Consider the following 13,525-nt stretch of genomic DNA (forward strand, 5'->3'; position numbering starts at 1 on the left):
TAACGCTATTACACTACGATATATTGTTTATCTCTCTCAGGTTTGTGAAACTCAGAGAACCCTAGTTCTTTGATCACTCCTTTGAGATCCCATATCAATAATAGCTTAAGTGGACGTAGGTCATTACCAGTTCTTGGGGCCGAACCACTATAATTTCTTGTGTTCTTTACTGTTTTTGTCATTATATTCATTCCAACACATCTATCCACATCAAGCGTTTTGACTCCGTGTCAGTTGACCAAACTCAGGATCAACACTTACCCTACGGACTAGCCCATACTTACATCTTGGGAACTCGATAGTATAATTGAGTGAGAGTGTTAATCATAGATATGAACATCTATAGCTTCTGATGAAGAAGTGAAATGATGGTTTCCTTTTAGATTGATTCATGGTGTTAAATGATAGAGATCTCATTTCAGTAATTAAATTAGTTTACTGAAATATCATTTACAAGGAACTAAGTGTTTTAAGTATAAAACACAATGAGGGTAAAATGGTATTTTAGTCCTATCTCATTGTAGACCGTCTATAGAGGATTGAGTGACAATTATGGTTGTAACAATGGATAATTAATAGCGTATCTATATTTGTTATAGAGCATTCTATGAATTCTAGAGTGCAATTCCGAGCCTATAGTGGAGTCACGAGGAATTAATAAGTTAGTAAATTTATTTGTTAGATTTATGATAACTTATTGGAGCTTGATTTCATAGGCCCATGGTCCCCATTGTACCTTGGATAAAATCATCTAGATAGTCTCAATTAATTGATTTAAGTATCAATTAGAATTATCAAAGTTGACCAGGTCTATTTTGGATAGTTTCACAGAGTTGTGTAATTTTGAGAAGAAAAGATAAATTATGGCAGATTTATTAATTAAGATAAATTGGTATCTAAATTAATAAATGTTGACCCTTAAATTAGCCAACGACACGGAGTCAAATATACGACAGGAAATAGCACGACGCTTGAAAAGATAATCTAATGGAAAGAAAAAAAACACCAAGAACTATAGTGGTTCGACCCCAGTGATTGGTAATGACCTACGTTTACTTTGTGATATTATTATTATAGAATCCTAAAGTTGTGATCAAAGAACTAAGGTTCTTGAGTTTCACAAACCTTAGGCGTAGTACAATCGGATGGTAACAACTCACCTTAGCTCATTTTCTCTCAATCTTAAGCAAAAAAGCTAAAATCAATCCAAAAGTTCCTTCCTTGAGCTATTTCATGCATATTTGTAGGCTCAAGGAAGGTTAGATATGATAACGTGTCTTATCTTATCCTTAATAACCGTGTATCAAGGATAATTATGAAGAAATATTCAAATGTAGTTAATATTATATTACAACTTTAAAAGAAAATAAATCGGGCTTTATGACCAGTCTGGTTGTGACAAACATTAATTCTGACAAGGAGGTGCGCTTCTGGTCGATAGCCGAACAACACCTCTGGCTTTTAATTCTGCCACGTGTCAATCCATGTGTAAGTAATCTTTACCACGTCATCAGTGACCTTTTTTGGGTAAACATTTGCCCCCTAAGTTTATTTATTGCGACTAGCAATAAGTAAACTTAGGAAACTAACCTTTCATATGCCCCACGAAATCTCTCAGAATCGCCCATGCCTTTTTGAAAAATGTGACCAATCATGTCTAATTAGGTCCTTTCAGTTTCCCGAAAGTGTGTCCGATGGCCATTCCACTTCCCCATACTTAGACAAAAGTAACTCATGATTGCCTCTTTTAACGTGCCTTGGTTTCCATAAATAATCCTCAAGTTAGCATTTTTACTTTTTACTCGCCTTTGCCTTCTTGAAGAACGATGAAGAACTCGCGCTCCAGAGCCTAGAAATTTTCAACATCTACACACAGACGCCTGATTGCTCTCATTTTTGGACTTCAATCTTTACCTGAGTAAGTTTTACGAACTTTCTTGTCCTTTTAGTTGCTATTCGAAATTGCCTTATGCATGTTTTTATTTCTGAACCCCTTCTTGTTCTTGGCGAAAGAATATGGGGACTGTTTGCATGCTAACAGATGATTAATAGGGTGGTGAAATATTGTCTTGTATGAGTTAGGAGCCAGTTTGGTAGTCAAGATTGTAGATTTAGGGCGTAAAATTGAAGTAAAAATTCAATAGTAAAAATTCAATTTTTAAGCTAAGTGAAAAACTGGGTTTTTCCCGCCCCTTCGAAGTCGAAAAAGCTTCTCCCCAAAAATTTTTTTACTTTCGCTTTTCAATCTGTTTTTCAAAATGCTCGCATAGAACTTAGTGTTTCTGTTAGAATGTTGCTGGTCGTATAGGCAAGCAACGTTATTCCAACTTTCAACATAAGCTTTCAGGTTGTGCGTCTTATCTCCTCCTTTCTCTGTTCGCAACTTTCACGCAAGATCCGTAGAGAGGAGAAAGACCCATTGACGATGACTTATTGGCTCAGCTGCTTGAGGACGAGGAGCAACCATCATCACTAATACCTGACATTCCATTTTCTCGTGCCACCTTAAACACTCAATCTGTCCTTATATCAAAATATGGCTCGAGCTAAAACTACAGCTCAAAAAAAGAAAACTCCCAATCATTCAAATCAGCCTGCTCCTCGGGCTGAAATTCCCTCGACCAGTGGTCGAGCTGAAAATATTCCTGACCTCAATATCCAAACACATGCTCAGCCCTGACATGCCATTCAACCAGATGTTGAGTGGTATGTAGTACCTGAGAGCCGAGTGACGATCAGGATGATCGCCAACTACATCAAGAAGTATGGTCTCCCGGGGGTAACACTAGTTCGACCCAACCAAGATCAACGGGCGAACCTGCCCAGAGGTGCCTTCAACACCTGGTCGAGGTTCCACATTGAGGCAGGGGCTACCTTGCCTCTTCATTCATTTTTCCAAGGGGTGGCCAACTATTTCGGAGTTGCCCCTTTTCAAATAACTCCTAATGGGTATAGAATGCTTGTTGCACTCTATATCCTTTACAGCCACAAAAAATGGCACGTGCTAACTCCTCATAAGGTTAACTATTTGTTTGACCTCAAATCTAACCCCAACCAAGAAGGTACAGGGTTTTTTCATTTTTGCCACTAGGAGACTGGACGCACCTTCTTGACTGACACCACTCACATATCGAACGTGGGGAGGTACTACCAGGAGTATTTCCTTACGACCGACATGATCGTGAACAATTTGGCCTTTGCTCAAGGAGGTAAAACCTTTGTACCACTGGCTGTTGATCTTTATTTAGTGTTTCCTCCACATTTCCTTAGACTTTCAATGCCTTTCAGGTCCATGGTTGCGACCAGCTCCCACTCCAGACATGGAGTTAAGATCAGCTATCTTGGCCAGTATGACTGACGTGGAAAAAAGCGTCAAACATCTGGTCATGGAGGCTAACCTCAGGCTGGTTGGCCTTTTGGCCCTTCATCAGGACATGAGGGAGTCAACAGCGGGGAGTGCTACTGGTGGAGAAGTTCTTGAGAAGCACCCGGATATGGACCAAACTTCTCCGAGGAGGGCCAACGGAGTGACAATCAGGGAACCTTCCAGCACTCCGCGGGCTGCCGCTCCCCCTGTCCCAAAGGGAAAAGGGAAAAAGAAAGCTACCGAACCCCTCGAGCCCCTCAATGAATCTTCAGATGAGAATGGTACTAATCTTTCGCTCTTAGATAGCTTGCCAATTCCCTGTCACTTATTTGATGGGGACGACAATTTTAAGTACGCTCCAAATTTAGATTCATCCTTCTTCATGCCAGAGAGTGAGTATAAGTCTAGTAGAGTGTATAATGTGGTGACCAGTAATGATAGCTGGGGTATTTCACTTACAATTTTTTCTATTTCTTTTCCTGATATGACATATTTGATTATTTATACTGTCTCACTGCTCGAATGTTCGCCTCTGTTTCACATATGGAATCCGAGTATGTGTTCTACATTTACAGCGCCCCCGAGGCTCCCGCGGCTCCCTCGAGCAAAAAGAAAACAAGCAAGAGGCATCATGGGGAAAGCAGCACAGTGCCTCAGGCTAAGAAGCCTCGCATTGCAGGCGTCCCGGAGGACGGACCCTCAGCCAACGCAACTCCACCACCTTTTCCCCATGAGCAGTAGACTCCCCCTGCTTCTGCTGGGTCTACTCCATCTCCAGCGGCCCCAACCGACCAGACTCAGCAGGCTAGTCCTGCTTCCACTGGGGGCGACATAACTAGTCGTGCCTTCAGATTGGTCAAGGACAGAGTCGCAAAAATTGTGAAGCACGACCGCTGCTGAGAGGCGATGGCTGTGACAGAGACAATGGATGTCGACCAGATCCTAACCCACGCTTTAAATGAATTTGCCAGTGTAAGCTATCTTTTTTTGGAGAGACGGTTTCTTGCGTACTTTACCGTCAGCTAATCTTTGCTCTGATCATAGGCATTTTTGACCCTTACTACTGGCTGGCTACGCTCGGGTACTATCACCAAGCAGTCTAGATCCTTGGAGCAACAACATGCTGATGAACTCAAAGCTGCCGAAGCGAAATATGTCGAACAGCTTGCAGCAGTGCTCAAGGAGAATAACAAACTAGCTGAGGAGTTGAAGGAGAAGCAAAATTCTCTGGATAAAGCCATTGATTAGAGGGACCAATTGAAAGATTCTAACCGCATTAACTTCTGCGAGGCTAAAAAGCTCGAGCAGGAGTTGATTGCGAGCCGAGGGGAGACTACAACCTTGGAGGGCCGGATCGAGAAGCTTGAGCAAGCCAATTCCAGCAATTTGGAAAGGTACAAGAACGCCACAAGTAAGTGTTTTTATGACTTCTGGAAACACAACCAAGGAGTGAACTTTAACTACCTTCTCGAACGCGCAAGGCAAGCCGAGCTAGCCTGCTGCGCTGCTCGACTGGCAGAGAAGGAGAGGGCAAGAGTACCTGCTTCACCCGAAATCTCCCTTGTGACTAGCATGGACAGGGCGGATAATGAAACTGCAGATGTCATCGATCAGGGCCCCCTCAAGATCCTCCGACCCCTTAGTCTCCTTCTTTTAATATTCCAAGTACCCGACCTACGGGTCGTAATGTAAAGACATTAATTTTTTATTGTTGCATGGGCAGCTATTTTCCTTTTAATCAAACAATTACATCCGAGCAGTAGTGGTCGCGGTGTAAAGTAATTCATTTTTGATATTATAACACCTTTTATTTTATTTTATTATAATATAATATCTGTTCGCATGACCGAACTTAGCATGGCACTTTGGATTGATTTATCAAAATATAAATTTTGAAAAATACTCTAAGTACCCTAGCATGCTTTCACTTATTTTTCTCATGTGTTTACATACCTTTTAACTATATGCTTTGCTTACTTGTACCTTATATGCCCCCTAAGTGATCGAGGAGCTTTAGGTCCTTGGTCACTTGCCTTGACCAGAACCTGATCAAACATGACTGCTAGTAGCAATATAATTGGAATTATAATACAGCAAAACAACACACGTAATGAGCAAATACTTGTAATAAATACAATAATTGGAAAGAAATGACTGGCTGCGCATAGTCCCTTATATTTCTCGTAATAAATGGATGAAACATGTCTGTACGAGTGTTCAATGAGATCTTACACTTATAAGCGATCAGTCACATAAAATGACCAACCCTTTTTCAAAACTTGTAAAAAGTAAAATTAATACAAGCCAATTCTTTAAGAAGAATTGTTTATTGGTAATACTTATGCATGTGTTCTCCATTCTAATAGCGAGGAAAGAGATCTCCATTTAAGCGTGCAAGTTTATAGGTGCCTGAGTGAAGGACTTCATCAATCTGGTATGGCCCTTCCCAATTAGGTCCGAGAACTCCAGCAGCTTGGTTGCGGGTGTTTAGAAAAACTCTTCGGAGTACAAGATCACCAACATTGAACTTTCTTTCTCGCACTTTAGAGTTGAAATACCAGGTGACCTTTTGCTGGTACGCAGCTACTCGGAGTTGGGCTTGTTCACATTTCTCATCGATTGAGTCCAGGGATTCCATCAATAGCTGGCTATTTGAATCTTGATCGTACGTTATTCTGTGATGTGAAGGCGGGTCTAACTCAACAGGCAACATGGCTTCATATCCATAAGCCAAAGAGAATGGAGTATGACCCGTTGTTGTTCGGTGGGAAGTTCTATACGACCAGAGTACTTCCGCAATTGTTCTGGCCACGCTGCCTTAGCTTATTCTAGCATTTTCTCCAGTGTATCCTTCAGCGTTTTATTGACTGCTTCAACTTGTCCATTTGCTTGGGGATGAGCGACTTAAGAGAAGCTCTTGATAATACTATGCCGCTCGCAGAAATCCGTGAATAAATCACTGTCAAACTGGGTGCCATTATCCGAGACGATCTTCCTTGGAAATCGATAGCGACAAATAATATTTTTGATCACAAAATCTATCACCTTCTTGGTCGTTATGGTTGCCAGCGGTTCAGCTTCGGCCCATTTGGTAAAGTAGTCGACGGCAACCACCGCATATTTGACACTGCCTTTTCCCGTGGGCAAAGATCTGATAAGGTCGATCCCCCAAACTGCAAACGGCCATGGGCTTTGCATTTGCTTAAGCTCATTAGAGGCTGCTCGTGGGATTTTGGGGAATCTCTGGCATTTATCACACTTCTGCACGAATTTTGTAACGCCCCAACTCCTAGGACCGTTACGGTGTGCCTTGTAAATAGTGCTAAACTCGCTAATCGAGTCATTTGGCCAAAATCGTGATCTAAGTATGATTAGCGGTTTAGGGATTAAACATTTTGGTTAAGATATAATGTTTCACTAGAACGTTTAACTTATACATTGGGATCCCGAAAATACAATTAAGAGTTTATTAGAGAAAATATTTACAATAGGCCGTTCTAAGCGGCAAAACAGGGTTCAACCCTAGTTCCACTTTAAACCTCGGCCGTGGCGGTCGAGCAGCTGCATATGTACACATCATCACCTAAGCTCTCCAACTCAAGGGTGGTCCAGCTTCCTCTTGCCTTTACCTGCACCACATAGCACCCGTGAGCCGAAGCCCAGCAAGAAAACATAACACTTTTCATAAACATTATCAAATGATTATCATTATAATTACACTGAATATAAAGCTTTCAAACCAATGGGTGCACATCACATGATTCTAGCGGGAGAGTGGCTGTTAAATAAGCCACTAGCCTCCAATCTCTCTTTTCTAGCAGGAGAATGGCTGATAGGTAAGCCACTAGCCTCCAGGCTCTGTTTTCTAGCGAGAGAGTGGTTGATAGGTAAGCCACTAGCCCTCAAGCTCTGTTTTGTAGCGGGAGAGTGGCTGTTAGGTAAGCCACCAGCCTCCAAGCTCTCTTTTCTAGCGGGAGAGTGGCTGTTAGGTAAGCCACCAGCCTCCAAGCTCTGTTTTGTTCATTGACCCTCAGGGTCGGTCAGGCATTAATGCTCCTTGAGTCATTCAATGCTAGTAGTCGATTAGATCTAATCTCTGTTGGCTTGTGTGATTCACGCTAAGGCCGTTCTGACAAGTAAGTTAGCGCTTCCTAACCTGTGTCCAGTATCACTGCCGAACCTGACAAGTAAGTCACAGCTTCACAGCTGATACTAACACTTTTGTCGATCTGACTAGTTAGTCAGTACCATACACAAGTAAGCAATGCTATCAATATACATCATATGCCAGTTATCCAATAATAGGGCATTCAGCATGCTTACTAAACAGTTTCTAGCATAGTCATGATCATGCACAAACTCAGAGACTCAAGCTCTGACCAATCTCATATTCATCATTCATGGCATGCCCCAATCACATGTTTCTCGCGCATTACATGCATCACACTTAATCATCCAGCATGCCTCAACAATAGTCATATGCAAATGGGCAAGATTGCCAAGCATTCATTATGCTATCAACATTTACATTTAAACATCCAACATGCCTCAATAATAACCATGCATGTCATACTCAATAGCCAACCAACATGCATCATAATAGCCACGCATGTCATGCTCAATAATCAACCAACATGCATCCATAATAGCCATGCATGTCACATATACACCGGGTGCAGTTTCCTTACCTTGGGTCCGAGCGTGAATTAATAAAAGAAACGACCTTTAAGAATGATCAGCTTTTAGTCCTTTAGCAGTCACCTAGTCATAACCAAACATATGGGATACCATTAATAAAATGAATAATAAAATGTTCCCAAACCAAAACCTAACCTCTGGGACCTCAAATACTACTCAACCGAGTAGTAGGTTCAACCCCGAGGCCTAAGGCTTGAATCCCCAAGCTAGAAACCCCATTCTGGCAAAAATGACCTTAAGGGCCGCGGCCCGCCCCTCAGACAGAGGTGCCCAAACCCAGTTTACTCCAAGGGTTGCGGCTCTCCTTGGCCATGCCGCGGCGCAACCTCAGTTCAGCCAAAATGACAACTCGCACACCAGAATTCTCCCCTGCACTTTCCCTTAGAACCAGTCCCTTAAACCATCTCTAAACCTCCTCCAAACATATAATTAAACCCCCAAATAACATCCTTAGCTTACCCTCATCAAACCCCAATCAAAACAACACAAGAACCTCCTTTGATTCACACTTTCCACATCAAAGTTCCAAGGCTGAAACCAACAACCAAAACAGAGCATATATAAAAACCAGTGGCTAAAAGCTTACCTTAAGTTCAGGTTATGGTGCTCTTCAACAGTGGAACACTCTCCCAAAGTATCAAGGCTTAGCTCCCATGCTCAAATCCTCAACAAGCTCACAAAATCACACAAGGAAGATGAGGGAAAGAGAAGGTACAGGAAGGAAGGGAGAAGGAGAGGATAGGCTCTGTTTTCTATTCTGTTTTCCACAGCTTTCCTATGTTATATATATCCAAAACCCAAAATGACCAAAATACCCTTAAGCCAACAAAAGCCTCTAAACCATTTCAAGGGTAAAATTGGTACTTTCCGCTTATCCCGTTAATCATAATTAACGCTTCCCAATACCCACTAATCTCCATATTCTCAAATACCAATAAATCATATCCCATTACCCTTTAATTCCCGGTAATGCTCTAATCATTAAATTCACCCCGAGACTCACCCCGAGCCCCGAACTTAAACCCGTTATGACTAGACCGAACACTTACATCTCATGATCGTCTCATGTCGAAAAGCTCGAGCCAATCCACATACAATGTGGTAAAATTATAATTAATCTCAACCATGCACCCAAAATTTACAATTACGCCCACAGTGGCCAAATTACCATAATGCCCTTGCATTTAACATATGAGCCCATATGCATGCATTTACCATCATATAATAATATAATTCACATAAACATGCATATAATCATTACATATCATAATAAATCAATTATGGCCCTCCCGGCCTCCTAATCAAGGTCCTAAACCTTATTAGGAAATTTGGGGCATTACAAATTCCATCGAGTCTTCATTCATCGTTGGCCAGAAATATCCTTGCCTTAGGATCTTTTTTGACAAACTTTGCCCCCCAGCGTTGTCTTCGCAAAAGCCTTCATGCACCTCTTTCATCAGTCTTTGGCTTTCTCCTTTGTAATACATGTGAGGAGTGGCATTGAGTATCCCTTCTGGTACAGGATTCCATCGACCAGAATATACCTAGCAACTCGTCGCTGAAGGGTCCTGGCTTTGTTTCTGTCCGCTGGTAACACGTCGTTCAATAGATACTCTACATATGGTGCCATCCACGTATCCGCCATCTGGATTACAAGAGTGGTCTCTACTGTTTGGATGCTGGGTACATAGAGTCGTTCGACTGGCACTATGTTCAGAGTATCAGCATCCTTTGCACTTGCCAATTTTGCCAAAGCGTCCGCGTTGGAATTCTGATCACGAGGTACTTGCTGGAGACTGTATCTGTCGAACTAGCCTAACAGATCCTTTGTTTTGTTTAGATAGGCAACCATCTTCAAACCTCGCGCCTGGTACTCTTCCAGGATCTAATTCACCACCAGCTGAGAATCACTATAGTTGTCAAGCACTTTTATATTCATATCCTTGGCTAATCGTAATCCAGTGAGTAGTGCTTCATATTCGGCCTCGTTGTTAGAAGCAGTGAAGTCAAATATGATTGCACAGTGAAATCGATGCCCTTCTGGCGTTATCAATATTACTCCTGCCCCAGTGTGGGACTCATTAAAAGAACCGTCCGTAAATAATTTCCACGTGGGTGCTTAGATTTGACACTCATGCTCGCTGGGCTCTTCAGTCTACTCGCCACTCCTGAGCTCTGTGAATTTTGCGATGAAGTTAGCCAAGGCTTGTCCTTTTATCGCTGTTCGCGGCAAGTAAGATATGTCGAACTGCCCGAGTTCGACTGCCCACTTTAGTAATCTACCCACAGCCTTTGGCTTTTGCAGGATTTGTCGAAGAGGCTAGTCGGTCAAGATCGTAATTGGATGAGCTTGGAAGTAAGACCGCAGCTTCCGAGAGGCCAAAACTATGCAGTAGGTTACCTCTCGATGGGCGGGTACCGCTGCTCTACTCCAATCAGCCTGTTGCTTACGTAGTAGACAGCCTTCTGCACGCCTTCTTCTTCTCTTACTAAAACAGCACTGGCAGCGTATTCCGTGATTTCCAAGTAGATGAACAAAGTATCTTTATCGACCGGCTTTGACAGGATGGGCGGTTGCACCATATGTGTTTTTAGTGCTTGAAAGGCTTGTTCACTCTCATCTGTCCATTCAAATTTCTTATTGCCTCTTAGTAGATTGAAAAACGGGACGCACTTGTTTGTCGATTTCGAAATGAATCTACTGAGAGCAGCAATCCTCCCGGTCAGGATTTGAACATCTTTAATCTTTATTGGCGATTTCATCTCGATCAGGGCTTTAATTTTTGTGGGATTGGCTTCAATTCCTCTTGAGTTAACTATAAATCCCAAGACCTTCCTTGATCCTATTCCGAAGGAGCATTTAAGGGGATTTAACTTCATCCGATATTTATTCAGGACATTGAAGCATTCCTGCAAATCCTTTACATGCCCTTCTGCTTTCTTTGACTTAACTAGCATGTCCTCAACGTAGACCCCCATGTTTGTGCCGATCAGCTCCTTGAACATGTGGTTGACGAGTCTCTGGTAAGTCACACCAGCGTTTTTCAAACCGAAAGGCATCACCTTGTAACAGTAGAGCCCTGTATTAGGCCAAAAGCTAGTGTGATCCTCATCAGGGGGATGCATACTGATTTGATTATACCCGGAGTACGTATCCATGAAAAAGAGGATCTTATGCCCTACTGTGGCATCGACCAACTGGTCAATCCTTGGGAGTGGGAAACAATCTTTGGGGCAGGCTTTATTTAGGTCTGTAAAATCCACGCACGTACGCCACTTGCCATTCGACTTGGGTACTAGTACGGGATTAGAGACCCACGATGGATAAAACACCACCCTGATGAACCCATTCTCCTTCAACTTCTCGACTTCCTCTTTCAAGGCACTTGATCTATCTTTATCGAGCAGCCTCCTTTTTTGTTGCACTGGTGGAAAGCTCTTGTCGATGTTTAGGACATGGCTGATGATTGCAGGATCTATCCCGACCATGTCTTTGTGTGACCAAGCAAAGACCTCCTGGTTCCTCTTTAAAAACTCCACCAGCGCTTGTTTTGTTGTTGTCTCTAAGTTTTTATCGACTTTCACAACTCTGGTCGGATTTTTCTCATCGAGTTGGACCTCTTCAAGGTCATCGATGGGCTCCACTTCTTCTTAAAAATCCCCAAAGCGAGGATCTAAGTCCCTATCCTCACTTTGGGCAACGCCCTATTTGGTGAGATTATCACCCGAGTGGGCCTGAACATCAGTCACCATTTACAACTCCTTTCTGGTGGCATCTCTCGATACACCCTTCTTCGCCTTGGTGATTAGGTGTTGTAGCACTCCTTTGCTTCCCTCTGGTTTCCCAATACGCATCCTATCCCTGCGTCCGTTGGGAATTTCATAGCGAGGTGCCATATGGAGGTGACGGCTCGTAGGTCGACCAAAATTGGCCTCCCTATCACAGCGTTGTACGCCAAAGGACAATCAACTACTATAAAAGTAGTGAGTAATGTCCTATTAGCAGGTGTAGTGCCTGCTATGACTGGGAGTCTAATCGACCCTGTTGGGGCGAGCCCCTCTCCGAAAAAACCATAAATGGTTTGGTTGCATGGTTCTAGGTCTTTCACGGACAACTTCATCCTTTCCAGCAAAGACTTGTATAGGATGTTGATCGAACTTCCTGTATCGACCAACACCCTATTCACCATCATGTTTGCGATCTGTATGTCCACGACCAGCGGATCGGAGTGTGGGAATCACACGTGCTGGGCATCATTGCCAGAGAAGATGATCAGTTCCTCCTCTATTTGAGCCTTTTTTGGTGCTCGATCCTCAACACTCATCATCTCGGTGTCATGTTCATGGCGCAGGGTTCGAGCATATCATTCCCTTGCTTTCCCACTATCTCCTGCAAGATGTGGTCCTCCGCAGATGGTGAGTAGGGTACCTGCCACAGGAGCTGGCTGTAAAGGTGGCGAGCATTGGCGTGCAGGCGCCGACTCGTTGCCACCTTGAGCCTCTTGCTGAGAACCTCCCGTGGCTCGCACAAATCTTCTTAAATGTCCCTGCCTTATCAGGAACTCAATTTTGTCCTTCAGCTGGTTACACTCGTTAGTGTCGTGCCTGTAATCGTTGTGAAAATGACATGACTTTATTGCATCTTCTTGGAGATATCTTTTCTTATAGGTGTGGTTCGTTTGTAGGGCACACTTGAGCTGGTCGCCTGGTAGACCTCAGCTCGGCTTTCAACAAGGGCAGTGTAGTTGGTGAATCTCAGTTCATATTGATTACCTTTGGGGCTCTTACTCTCGGAGGTCGAGGGTTCGTTGTTCGCCCGTTTCCCACCATTTCTACCATTGTCATTCCAGTTGCCTTTGTCATTGCCATTGGGTTTTTCAGACCCATTGGCGGCTTTGGCGGGTTCTTCCTTGGGCCCCTTGTCTTTTGTTGGCGATTTCCCTTCGTTGGCAATCACGTCTTCAAGCTTGATGTACCGATCAGCTCGATCTAAGAATTCTTGGGTGCTTCTTACCCCATTCTTTCTGAGGCTACTCCAGAGAGGTGAATGGCGTCTAACCCCAGCAGTTAGGGCCATCATCTTACCTTCATCGCCCACAGTTTTGGCTCCAGCTGTAGCTCGCATGAAGCGCTGAACATACTCTTTCAAAGGCTCTCCCTCTTTTTGGCATATCTCGGCCAATTAGTTTGCCTCAGTGGGGTGCACACGACCCGCATAGAATTGTCCATAAAACTCATTTACGAACATTTCCCATCATACTATACCGGCAGGAGGGAACTTAAAGAACCACTCCTGGGCAGTGTCAGACAGTGTTGCCAGGAAGATGCGGCAGCAGGCATCTTCTGACACCTTTTGTATATCCATTTGTATCTCAAACTTATTAACGTGAGATACTGGGTCTCCATACCCGTCGAAATTTGGCAGTGTTGGAATCTTGAACTTACTGGGGGTTTCAGCCA

The sequence above is a fragment of the Humulus lupulus genome, chromosome 6 (genome assembly GCF_963169125.1).
Source record: "Humulus lupulus chromosome 6, drHumLupu1.1, whole genome shotgun sequence".
Taxonomy (NCBI): domain Eukaryota; kingdom Viridiplantae; phylum Streptophyta; class Magnoliopsida; order Rosales; family Cannabaceae; genus Humulus; species Humulus lupulus.